This window comes from Taudactylus pleione, unplaced genomic scaffold (genome assembly GCF_031769625.1).
Source record: "Taudactylus pleione unplaced genomic scaffold, aTauple2 ptg000950l, whole genome shotgun sequence".
Classification (NCBI taxonomy): domain Eukaryota; kingdom Metazoa; phylum Chordata; class Amphibia; order Anura; family Myobatrachidae; genus Taudactylus; species Taudactylus pleione.
The window spans coordinates 316045-328412 of NW_028285351.1; the positions used below are offsets into that span (position 1 = coordinate 316045).

The 12368-nt window shown below is 48.8% G+C and overlaps 1 pseudogene; it reads left to right on the plus strand.

Moving 5' to 3' along the window:
- Positions 1-11077: 11077 nt before the first annotated feature.
- Positions 11078-11949, plus strand: LOC148473241 (uncharacterized; annotated as a pseudogene).
- Positions 11950-12368: the final 419 nt, after the last annotated feature.

Genomic DNA, 12368 nt, shown 5'->3' on the forward strand with positions numbered 1-12368 from the left:
AAAAAGCGCTCCGTGGTGTTTGGACAGAATATAGGATTTAGCAGACTATGGGCCTGAACCCTAATGTTCAGGACCCGTATTTATATGTATATGAAAATGAAAATAGTCACAATAGAAAGTCTTTAAAAATCAAAACTGGTGTGCAAAAACTTGAGGCTGGGTGTTCAAGACTTTAAGTCCCTTGACCCACAATTTGGTTTTTCTGATAGGGAGTGTTCTGATGGGAACCTTTTAAAAGTCAATATAAAGTATGAGACCAAATGAAAAGTTAATATACAGGTGGGCAAAAACTGTCGGCTGGGTGTTGGTTTTAACAGTAGCAGATTAAATCAGTTATGCAAAAACTGTAGGCAGAATGTTGCGTGAGAATAAATGGGCTTTGTCCAGGATTTGATTCCAATTGGCCTCCTCCTCCACTGCTCACACCACCTCAGAGAAGGAACGCAGTATCAGAGTGACAGGTACACTAGAATGCAGTGTCATAGGTGAGGAATATCAATTTACCTGACCATGATGTCTGCTGGTCCTGCACGTATTGCGTCTGCAAATGCTGATTGTAAGTGTCAGTGGGTGGCTTAAGGTAGGTAATGAAGACTGAGTATGCTGGACTTATTGGAAATTAAAACTGTTTATTAAACAGTATAAGAAAGTATTACCCTTCAAACAGGGATTGCAATTAAAAGTACATGAGTAAGGGTAGCAATGTGCCAACGCGTTTCATCTCATATAGAGACTTCTTCAAGGGCTGATGTCCTAGGTGCATCTTTCTCATCTTATATACTCACTGCAATTAGCTATACATCTCCTGCTGTGATAGCGCCGCACTTCCGGGTGGTACTTCCGGGTTGCGTGCGCACGCTCATAGTAGCGGTGGTTAGTCAGCGTGTCCCCCTAGTGTCTATCTTCTGTGTACAAATTAAGTCAGCGGCGGCGCGGTGTCCGTGCTGCCGTCTGATCACAATGGTTGAGAGTCACGCAGGACTTACTCCTGTCATAATGTCCTCCCTCGTGGTGGCGGCCATCTTTGGTGAGACTAATGTTATGCTACTGTTCGCGATAGAGTGATTACTCCAATGCTATCTGATAGAGAGGGTGAGAGTGGTGTATTAGACTCTCTTACTTCTTTGTCCTTATTATTAAGGGCGGCCATCTTTGGTTAGGTATATTCTGCCCAGTGTGTGATAGCAGCTAAGGATATGCATTAACATATAAATGTGGGTAGATATACAAAGGCATTATATCTTATGGACCAATGGAGCTTTTGGGACATGCCCCTGGTGGAGATATCGATCTATCATTTGAAATAAGGGTAAATTAAATTGCGGACTTGCAATGACAATAGTCAGTCAATTAACTGATTAACTGACTAATCAACCAATAGACCAGTTAATTAGCCAATTAGCCAGTCTCCTATGTAATTTAATCGAAAACGATAGGTCATAAAATATTAATTAAATATAATGGATGTAAGAGAGAAGAAAAAGAGAGAGAAAAAAGAATATAATAAGGCAGCAACTAAAAATAAAAAGACTGAAATATTGAATTAAATATGTACATATCCAATACAGGTGTTGGTGTGTGTTACTATGTACATAGGTAAGGTGGGGGTTACCTATGAACCTTACTAAGGAATTTTTTAACAAAGATGGGGTTCAATCATCTCTTTTATTGTGATCACAGATTAGGGATCTATATTAAGACCTTCTGAGTGTAGAGTTTGTAGGTCATAAATCCATCGGCTCTCTGCACGATTTATGATATCTATTTTGTCGCCTCCCCTCCAGTTGTAATTTATTTTGTCAATTCCCATGAATTTCAGCCCCTTAGGGTTGCCCTGGTGAATAGATTTGAAGTGTTCAGAAACACTGTGGTTCTCAAAACCTGTGCGGATGTTTCTGCAATGTTCGTAGATCCTTATTTTAAGGGGTCTTGTGGTACGTCCCACATATTGAAGCCCACATGGGCACTCCTATGGGAAGTCACTGCCAGTCAGTGTAGTCATGGACTGCCACTGGCTCACTGTGTTGGTGGATTTTACTGGGGGAGCTGCAACCCCTAGGAAAAAGCCACCACTGGATAGGAGTATTACACACTTTATAATACAGCAGTATAAGAATAGTACAGAGCATTCACCCTGGACCACAAGGATGATTGTAACATGCAGGGTAATACCTCGGTCCGGAATGTCAGGATGCTATGAACTAAGAAGGGGCTCCCAGATGTTGCTTGTAAAACTGTCATCTCCTCCAGGGCTTCCGCCTCCTCTCTCTCTGACATTCCTCTGATGTTCTGGACCTTTATGGCAACTTCCTTCATGGTGATGTTATCGTACGCCAGCAGGACCTGTATGTGTCAGTGATACCGAGATGTTACATGGTCAGGAGCACAAATAGCTGTCACTATGTATGTAGAACCGGGCTGGTTTTGCCTTTTTAAATTAATGTTGCTTTAATAAAAAAGGGCTGACTTGCTGGAATCTTGTTGATGCCGGCATCTCATAGGCTATTACATATTTCCTCATAGAGCTGTTATTGGGTCAGGAAATCTATCCTGAAAAAGCCATAAAGTATAATCTGGAATCTGATTTGCTAATATGCTGCTTTGTAAATGTTAATCTTCTACAAGTTCCTGGTTATCCCTCATAATTAATAAGGACTGTCTACAATTCTATATACGTAGTTATCAAAATGTGAATGCTGGTTGTGACTATAGCTGGTTACAGAGTCTGCTCTCAGCCCTGCCCACATACATACTGTTAGCTATGAGGAAGATAACCAACAAAGGGGGACTCAGCGAATGAGTAATATCTCCCGAAGGGCAGTGATCCTGGGGAGGGGACACAACGGTTATGCTAGGTGGGAAGGGAGGTGTCTGATCTGTTTATCTAGACTAGTTATTTTAGAATGCACATTAGTACTCTGTTGTGTAAATGATGATATTTAATTAAAGGTGAAATAACAGTAGCTAAGAATGATATTTCTTAGTTATTATCATTTTTCGACAGCGGAATGCAGGCTAGGGACCTATGATAGGCATCGAAATACCGATGCCTATCATAATCCTGATGCCGAGGATGCCATCCTGAACTAAGGTAAATCCGGAGCGCCCTTAGCGTTAGCCACCAGAGGGGTAAGGTTAGTATGAGGGAGTCTAGCAGGGTTAGTGTTAGGTTTGGGAGGCAGAGAGATTAGGGTTAGGCATCCCTAGAATGGAGTGTTAGGGTTAGGCACCCCCAGGGAAAGATTAGGGTTAGGCACCCGCCCAGAAGAGCGGAAAGGGGGGTTTAGGGATAGGCACCCCCAGGGGTAGGTTAGGGTTAGGCACTAAGGGGGGTGGTTAGGGTTAGGCACCGGGGGGGAGGGATAGGGTTAGTGGGGGACAAGGGGACATTAGGGTACTTACCGGCCCCTGTCGGGATCTTAATCCCGTCGGACATCCGCTGTCTGGATTTGAACCGGCAGCTAAATAGCCACCGGCATTTCAATCCCATTCCATAGACAGACAGCATCTAGCCAGTGACTAATGGTAAATAGTGACAGGTAGTACCCAACATGCCCAAGTACAGTTTTATCAAATCCTGGCACTAAATATATTTTACACATCTTTCTTCATATAGAATTTGTATTACTCAAACACATTTACATTCACTTATAGAGCGCTATCATTTATGGTACAGATAAACCATAATGGCTCAATAATCAGATATTTGCAGAAGGATGAGGTGGTTTGTAATTGGGAGAAAATGACCGTTGTTGTGACATGTTATGATATACAGAATAATTTATCTACAGTATGTGTATCTGCAATAAGATAGAATAGATACGCATAATAAAGTCAGGAAACTTACTACTCCAAAGCCGCCCCGGCCGATCTGATGTTTGAAGTTGAATCTCTTGATGGTATTAGAGGTGTCCTCGGGGCAGGCTGGTGAGGTGCTGCTTGGTCCTTGTGTAGTAAAATAAGGCACAGGTTATTCATGCATTGATTAACAGGATATAAGGACACAGTAAGATGATGATAATTACTGACCTGGGATATTTGGGACCACATAATAAAATGCATTGTAGGGGCCCCTTTATAGCTGAATACACTGATAGCTAATCGGAAACACCAGGTCTCATTGTACAGTAACCTTCAGCTCATAAATGTACTTTAATGTACACAATGCTCCCAGTTATCTCTTTATACTCTGTTCTTTTTTATTTGTTGTATATTTGTTTTATTCTTAATATCAAAATAAAATAAACTAGGGCCCAGCACATCTTTGCTGAGTTCCACATCGGTGACCTATTTTTGACATTCCTCTTATGGAGAGGGTCAGAGAACAGCCTGTGCCAACCTTTTTTCCCATTCCCAGCTATGCCAGCCTCTCTGCCCTTTCCCTGACTGTGACAGCACCATTCTATGCCTGTGTTAGCTTTTTAGACCAATCTCTGTCTGCATTATCTTTTCTGCTCTCTGTCTATCTTTTCCAGACTCTTTGGGCTCTATTTATTAACATTATTTTTACTAAAATAAAGTGAAAAAGGGTGTTTTCACAGCCTTTTCACATTATTTTAGTATCACCTATAGTTATTACAGGGCAATTGGAGTAGAATTCGTAAAGTTCTACTCCAACCCCTAAGTATCACTTATTTTTAGTAAGCAGATCGCATTTCCCTTAATTGTAATGGGAAATGTGATCCGACTAAAGTTATTAAAAATAAATTGTACAAAAATACCGGGGAAAGCCCTGTGATAATAACGCCACCTGGAGGTGGCGTTATCCAGGGTCTCTCCCGGTTACCGGGCTTCTACTCTGCTCTAAAAGGCAGAGCAGAGCCCGGAGCCGGTCCCAGTGATTAGCTGTGTATTCTAAACAGACCGCAAGCTGATACACTGCAAAATAAAAAAAGTAAAAAAAAAAATTTACTTACCTGACTACATGGACCGGTGGTCTGGGCTCCGGTGATGACTCCCCTCCGGTCAGCTGGTCTCCCATGCTGCACTGCGGCCCAGTCATCAGGTGATCGGGTCCCTGTGCAGTATGGGATATCAGCTAACCGGATGCATGGAAGACATTACCGGAGCACCGATGACTGCAGGTAAGTGCTATTAAGGGAGGGGGGATGCGGGGGGGTCCGCGATCACTGGGCGGGGCTTAACTACAGGGGCGTGGCTTAGCGCCGAGGGGGTAGTAGCAGCGGCGGCCGGTCGGCGCATGCGCGGGCACTTTGTCACTGTATTTTTGGTGAAAATACTGTGACTAGTGTGCGGAGGGGATTCGCAGGGACAAAGCTTTATCGCAAGCTCTGTCCCTGCAAGGGATTTGCAGTAAATCCCTGCGATATTGCCTGAATTCGCAATGCGAATTCAGTCGATAATATCACACTACAATCTGCATTACAAATGCGGATTGTAGTAAATAGAGCCCTTTGTCCTTCCCCTGTCTCTTTCAGGCTCTGTGCTAGGGATGGGAATCATTTGATGGTTCATCAGAAACATCGGTCAGATGGTCTTCGATGTTCGATGCTCAACCCTGCAATGTTTAGAATCAAATGTTTCATCACCATCGCTAGATTTCTCCCCCAATGTGTTTCCCTGCTTTTCCAATGTTTTTTTTTGTGACACTGGGCCTGATTCAGACCCGGTCGCAAGCGCTCCGTCGTGCGCATGCGCGAGACCCGGATAGCGACGCCTCCAGGTCTCGTACCAAAGGGGGCGTGCTGTCGATGTTGAGTGACAGCACGCCCCATTTGGTGGGCGGGCCAGGGGAGTGGCTGCCCAAACGGAGGCGTTCACAGTGTTGTCAGTGGGACAACACTGTTAGAGCCAAAATCTCTCTGGGGCTTGCGGCAATGATACCCTACCACAAGGGTCTCGTCACAAGCCCGATGGTTGCGATGGTCTTGACCATCGCGACCATCTTCCTGGCCACTCGCTATAGCTGTGGGTGGTCACCCATAGCTATGCGAGTGGCCAGGAGGCCGTTCTAAAAAAAAAAAGACCGGCGCATCCGGCTCTGAATCAGGGCCACTGTGTGGTGCTGTCACTGCTTTGGGCTGTCAGCTGGCTCGCTCCTTGTTTATAGTCAATTACAATTTAGGGGCATATTCAATTAGCCGCGAAAAGTCGGCTAAGTTTCGCCTCCCGGACTTTCCGCCTACACCGCATGTTTTTGGAGAAAAGTCTATTCAAGTGCGTGACCGCTTTTTGCCCAATTCAATTGTAAAGGATGTGAAAACGGAACCTTTCGAAACTCAAACATGCAAAAAGTGCTCTCAGTTTTGGGAAATCAGCCTGACACCCCCCAAAAGATGCACTGACATTGGGGATCACTATAGATCGCAGTGCGTGTGCGCGAATCAGTGCGAGAGATCGGGAAGCGTTCAGTCACTGTGCATAGACTGCCCAGCAGAGTGAGTGACAGGAGAAGATGTTTGTGGGTGGTGACAGGGGCTGGCTGCTAGAGACGGGGGAGTGGAGGTGCGAACGCAGGCGTGCCTGAGCGTCTCAATGCCGTTTCAGAGGCGTGCATAATTTAGAGGCAGTGTCATAGTACACGTCACCTGGCTGGATTTTACACTAAAGTGCTCGCAGTGTTTGCGGTAGGGTATGGTCAGCCTCAAGCGCTGCGATCACATCCGATGGTACCCAATGTACCGATAGTTGCATACACTTCCTGGAGATGACGTGTGCAAGTTGGCGTCTTAAGGCAGGCTAGTGGACGTCTCCATACACAAAGCGATCGCACGCCAAGACAAAGTGGACGTGCTAATGCCTTGGCGTGCGATCGCCTGCCTTCCCGAATTTGTATACGCATCGAGCAAGCGAACGCATACAGCGAGTGGGTCTGAATCAGGTCCTCTGGTCAGCCAATTAGCAGAAGCACCAATTAACAGTCCCACCCCTGGCTCACTGCCACTGGTGCTGCTCTAGGTGAACACTGGTTGGATTCTGGGGTGTCTGGCTGCTGCAGCTATTGAGGAGAGAGAGTACTTTATGTACAGGAACGTAGCTTAAACCCCTAGGGATTTGAGTGCACAGATAGGAATCAGTATAGTGGTATTGATAGGGTTAAATTTGGTAAGTTTTTGTCAGCCTATTAGGATAGTGTAGGTCATACTGGTGGGAGGAGTTTAGTGATTTAGTTCAGTGTTAGGCAGGGCTCTGCCTCTTCTTTTTCTTGGACTTTCAGGCAAGTACAGGATATTTGGGCTGTGATAAAGCCTTTCTTTATACTTTATCTTCCTACTTTCTTACTTTCTCTATTCTGCCTTTTCTGCTCTGCCTTTCCCTCTCTCTATCCTAAGTGTGCTGCCCGCAGTAGTATAGTAATAAAATTCAACCCCCCCCCACCTCCTCACCTTAGTGCTTGCTGAGATGTCCAGTCCTCGGCGCTCTGCTCCTATACCAGCGCGTTATGTAGAGTCCCTAGGGACTCTCACGCGCAGGTGGGCCTCCTCTTGTCTGGCCGGGGAGAGGGAGCTGAGGGTGTCTTTTGGCCTCCCCCCCGCCGCAGATGCTCCCCCTCCATCACCAGTCACCGCAGCTCCAGCTCCGGAGTCTGTGGATGGCTCCGGGGTTCAGGGCCAGCGGGGGCGTGGGCGCACGCTGGCGTCCTCTCCCAGCGATAGCGGCAGCTCTATTCAAGCTGTCCGCAGGCGGGGTAGGCGCCGGCGGGCTCCCGCTTCCTCCCCCGATAGCAGCGGGAGCACCGCTGCTGTACCACGTGGTCGGGGCGGCCGCCGGTGGGCTCCAGCCTCCCCACCCTGTAGCGCGGCGCTAGCGCCAATAATAAGGGGTCCCGGCAGCCCGCGGGTGTGCGCCCGCGGGCATATGAACGGCCCCATCAAGGCAGCAGTTTGGCGGCCGGGTCCTCTAGGGACGCCGGCGCCATTTTAGAGGCAGAGGGCGGCGGCCATTTTGGCTTACAGAGGTCAGGGTCAGAATTAGGAGGATCTCCTGATCCTTCAGGATCCAGTTAGGCTGAGGAAGGTGCTGTGTTCCCGCAACGACCATATGCCAGGCGGGGTGATAGGCAGGTTAATACGCGCGTGCATGGTTTAAGGGATTGGGGGTCCTCCTGTCCCTATGCTGCCAGCCGCACAAGTGCCCCTCAGGCCATTAGTACCCCTGCTCCTACGCCCTCCCCAGAGTTAGGTGCACTGACAGGAGTGTTGGTGGCTCTGGTAGGCGCACTTACGCCTCTATTACATAATGTGAACGGGTCCGGCGGAGGGGATCAGACTCCTGCGTTACAGCAATTGACGCCACTTGTTGCGCAGTTGTCCGCGATGTGTAGCCTACCTGCACCTGTGACAACCACCGTTTCTCCTTCTCCTCTGTCTCCTCCGTCTCTCTCTTCCTTGCCGGTTGGTACCAGGCCCTCAAGGTCTGGTCCCGCCACACGGGGTGGGAATGAAGGGAATGTGAACACGTTGTCGCTGGCCTCCTCCTCTGTTGTTGCAGGTCTCTCCGGAAGAGGTGTGGAGGAATCCGCGTCTTATAATTCCCGGAAGTCATTTCGGGTGGCGGATCCGGTCGTTCCTGGGCAGTCCGGCGTTTCTGCATCAGGTTCATTGGTCGAGGGTCACAGATACAATGACACCCCACAGGATGAAGGGGCGTCCACTTCGGGTGAGTCGGATAGTGAGTGGAGTGAGGGGCTAGTTAGCTCAGAATCTAGTGATACATCCACTTCTAGCGGAAGTCGTAGGCATCACCGTCGTAAAGCCAAGCGGCCGCGTCGCTCACGTGCATCTAGATGGTCGCGTCGCCGCCGTCGGCGTCGTCGGTCCTCCAGTGAAAGCGGGGAATCGGATATTAGCCCAGGGGACGTCGTCCGCTGTGCTAATACGGCAATTCTCCGTGGGCTAAGGCCGCGTATGCGTGAGAAAATTAATAAGGGCAAGTACGTTGACGTGTTTGCTCTTACGTCCAAATCTCGCAAAGCTTTAGCCGCTGCAAAAAAGAAAGGGGGCATCGGGGAGGATGTCCATCGTTCTTATATAAATTGGCTCAGTGGCTTTTATGTTTTTGCGGGCTGTTACCTTAAAACCCGTCCGGAAGAGGCCATGAACGTGATACGATACCTTCACCTGATTCAGGGGCTTTTCCGTACGTCACGCGGCCCTGTATGGCGACAGTACGACGAGGAGTTTCGCCGCAAACAGTCAGGCGTAAAAATTATGGATTTGGGGTGGAGGGACGTGGAAGTCTGGTTGGAGGTAACACAGCCCGCTCCTCTGACCACTGAGGTATCTTCCGGACGGAAGTCCGGCGGCCAGGGAAATGCCCAGAGTCGTTTCTCTAAGGTTCTGGCTGCCAAAGGCCGTTGTTTTGCTTTTTAACAACGGCAATAGTGCAGCGGGAGCCCGGTGTCATTTTCGACACCACTGTTTGCGTTGCGGTGCCCCCCATCCAGCCAAGGAATGCCCCAGATTGCCTGCCCCTGCTTCTTCCGCTGGCTCCAGACCTACTGGGTCCGGTGCCGCTCCATAGAGCTCCATCGCCAGTCCGCGTGGAGGCAATCCGTAAGTGGTTGTTTAGGTACCCATTGCGCGAGACGGCGTTGTTTTTGCTTGATGGCTTCACCGAGGGGTTTCAGCTCCCGGTGGTGGGTAATGTGCTGTTAGGGGAACCCAAAAACTTACGTTCAGCTTACCTATTGCCGGGTATTCTGAAAGACAAAGTGGCCAAGGAGGTGCAGCTGGGGCGCATGGCTGGGCCTTTTGCTGCCCGTCCTTTGCTCAATTTAGTTCTCTCTCCATTGGGAGTGGTGCCCAAGAAGGCCCCCGGGAAGTTCAGGTTGATACAACATCTATCCTTTCCAGCTGGGGGGTCGGTGAACGATGCCCTACCCGAATTGTTAGCTCGGGTTTGTTATCAGTCATTCGAAGATGCCCTTAGTTTAGTGAAATTGGAGGGTACGGGGGCCTTGTTGGGTAAGGTCGATGTGGAGTCTGCCTTTCGCCTATTGCCTTTGCACCCCGACTCGTTTCGGTTCATGGGCTTTAGGTTAGAGGACGGCTTTTACTTCGACAAGTGTCTCCCCATGGGATGCTCTGTGTCGTGTTCTTATTTTGAAGCTTTTAGTTCTTTCCTGCATTGGTGTGTTTGCGTGGGCACTGGGGAGTCCGGGGTGGCCCACTACCTCGATGACTTCCTATGTGTTGGGCCGGCTGGTTCCCCTCATTGTGCGGAGCTTATGTTTTCTCTGCAGGCTTTGTTTAGTGAGTTCGGGGTCCCAATTGCTTCCAATAAAACGGAGGGGCCTTGCACTCGTCTATCGTACCTTGGTATCGAGATCGATACGGCTGCCGGTTGTTGCCGTTTGCCTGCAGAGAAGATAGCGAAGCTTCGCGACGCCATTACGCTTGCATTGTCACTAGGTAGGATTACCTTGAGGCAAGGGCAATCGTTACTAGGGCTCTTCAATTTTGCATGCAGGGTAATCCCCATGGGGCGGGTTTTCTGTCGTAAATTAGAGAGAGCGACCACAGGAACACGCCGACCCCATCATTTCATACGATTGTCTTCCGAAATTAGGAGAGATCTTCGAGTTTGGGATGTTTTTTTTTTTGGAAACATACAATGGCATTAGTTTTTGGTTGCATCCCCCAGCTGCCAGTGCACAGCTGCAGCTTTTCACGGATGCAGCCGGTGCTACTGGTTTTGGAGCCTACCTGGAGGACTCTTGGTCCGCTTCCCAGTGGCCTTCATCTTGGGTTGCCGGGGGGCTGACCAAGAATCTTCTTTTACTCGAGCTGTTTCCCATAGTTGTTGCCCTGGAGTTGTGGGGTGATCGGCTCCGTAACCGGCATGTCATATTTTAGTGCGACAACTTGGGGGTAGTTTATGGTATTAACCGGCAGAAGTCTACATCCTTGACGGTTCTCAGGCTCCTTGCACAGCTTGTTTTGCGCTGTCTGGCATGTAATGTTCACTTCGAAGCAAGGCATGTTCCCGGCGTAAACAATTCCATTGCAGATGCGCTATCCCGCTTTCAATGGGTTAGATTTAGGGAACTTGCACCTTCTGCGGCAGCGATTGGTGATATCTGCCCCCCTCATTGTTGGCAGGTTATTTGTCCGGAATGGAGGGGTTAGTGCGGCACTCGCTCGCCCCCAGCACGTTGAGGTCCTACCAGTCTGCCTGGAACCAGTGGGAGTCCTTTTTCTCCCGCAAGCGTGACGGAGGTAAGCGGATTTACCAAGTCTTTTTATCTTTTATATGGGGTCTATATTCTGCTGGTAAGTCCAGGGCGGTGGTGGCGAGAATCATTTGCGGCGTTTCGTTTTTCTTGCGCTTGCATGGGCGTCGGGATTTTACCAAGGGATTCTTAGTACAAAGGGCTGTTAAAGGTTGGGCTAGAATGGCCCCGGTTCAGGATGACCCCAGAAGACCAGTTACTTTTTCGTTACTTTTTTTTAGTTTGTGATTGTATTGTCTGATGTTTGCACGTCCCCTTATGAAACGATACTTTTCCGGCTCGCTTTTGCGATGGCCTTTCACGGGGCTTTTCACATCAGCTAGTTGGTAGCTGCTTCTCGTCGGGCCCCTCCTGCTTTACTTTATTCACACATTATCGTCGCCCGGTCTCTGATGTGTAAGCTGCAGCGATCCAAAACAGATCAGTTGGGTAGAGGTCGCTGGGTGTATTTGGCGGCATGTTCGGATGCATGTGTTTGCCCAGTTGCGCTGGCCAGACAGTATTTGCGCCTTCGGCCCAACTTGCCAGGTGCGTGGTTGATCCATGGTGATGGTTCCCCCTTGACCATGTATCAATTCCGATCTGTCCTTCAGCGGTGTACCCAGTACCTCGGCTTGCCTCAAGGGGTATACGGTTCCCATTCCTTTCGGATCGGGGCGGCTACAGCCGCAGCCCGTGCTGGATGGTCGGTTTCAGAAATTAAAGTGCTAGGGCGATGGAAATCGAACGCTTATAAACGCTATGTTCGGCACTGATATGTTTGCTTCTGCATTGTATATTGTCTTACTATTGTATTATTATAACGTGGAATTTTTCTGTTACCGCTCGTCACCGTTATCGGTGGGGGCCCTGAGGGATTTTGCCCTGTTTTTGCCCTGAACCACGAAAACTGATTGGCTATTGTTATCCGGGCAGGTTTTTTCAGGTTTTCACCTTGGGCCAAGTTAGGTTTTTTTCCCCCTTTGCTCCCCCTCCTCCTCCCCCCTGTCTTTTATCTTCTCTACCTTTCTTTCTCTCTTTTGATGCCGACATTTCGTTTGTGCTAAGTTTTGGCTTCCATTTGGTAACCTTGTTACATTGTGTTTTTTCTTGCAGGAGCTAATTTGGACCCTCGACCCATATGGGTCGTGGGTCACTCATTTATCCATTGGGCAGCTACATCGCCCTTGGCGTG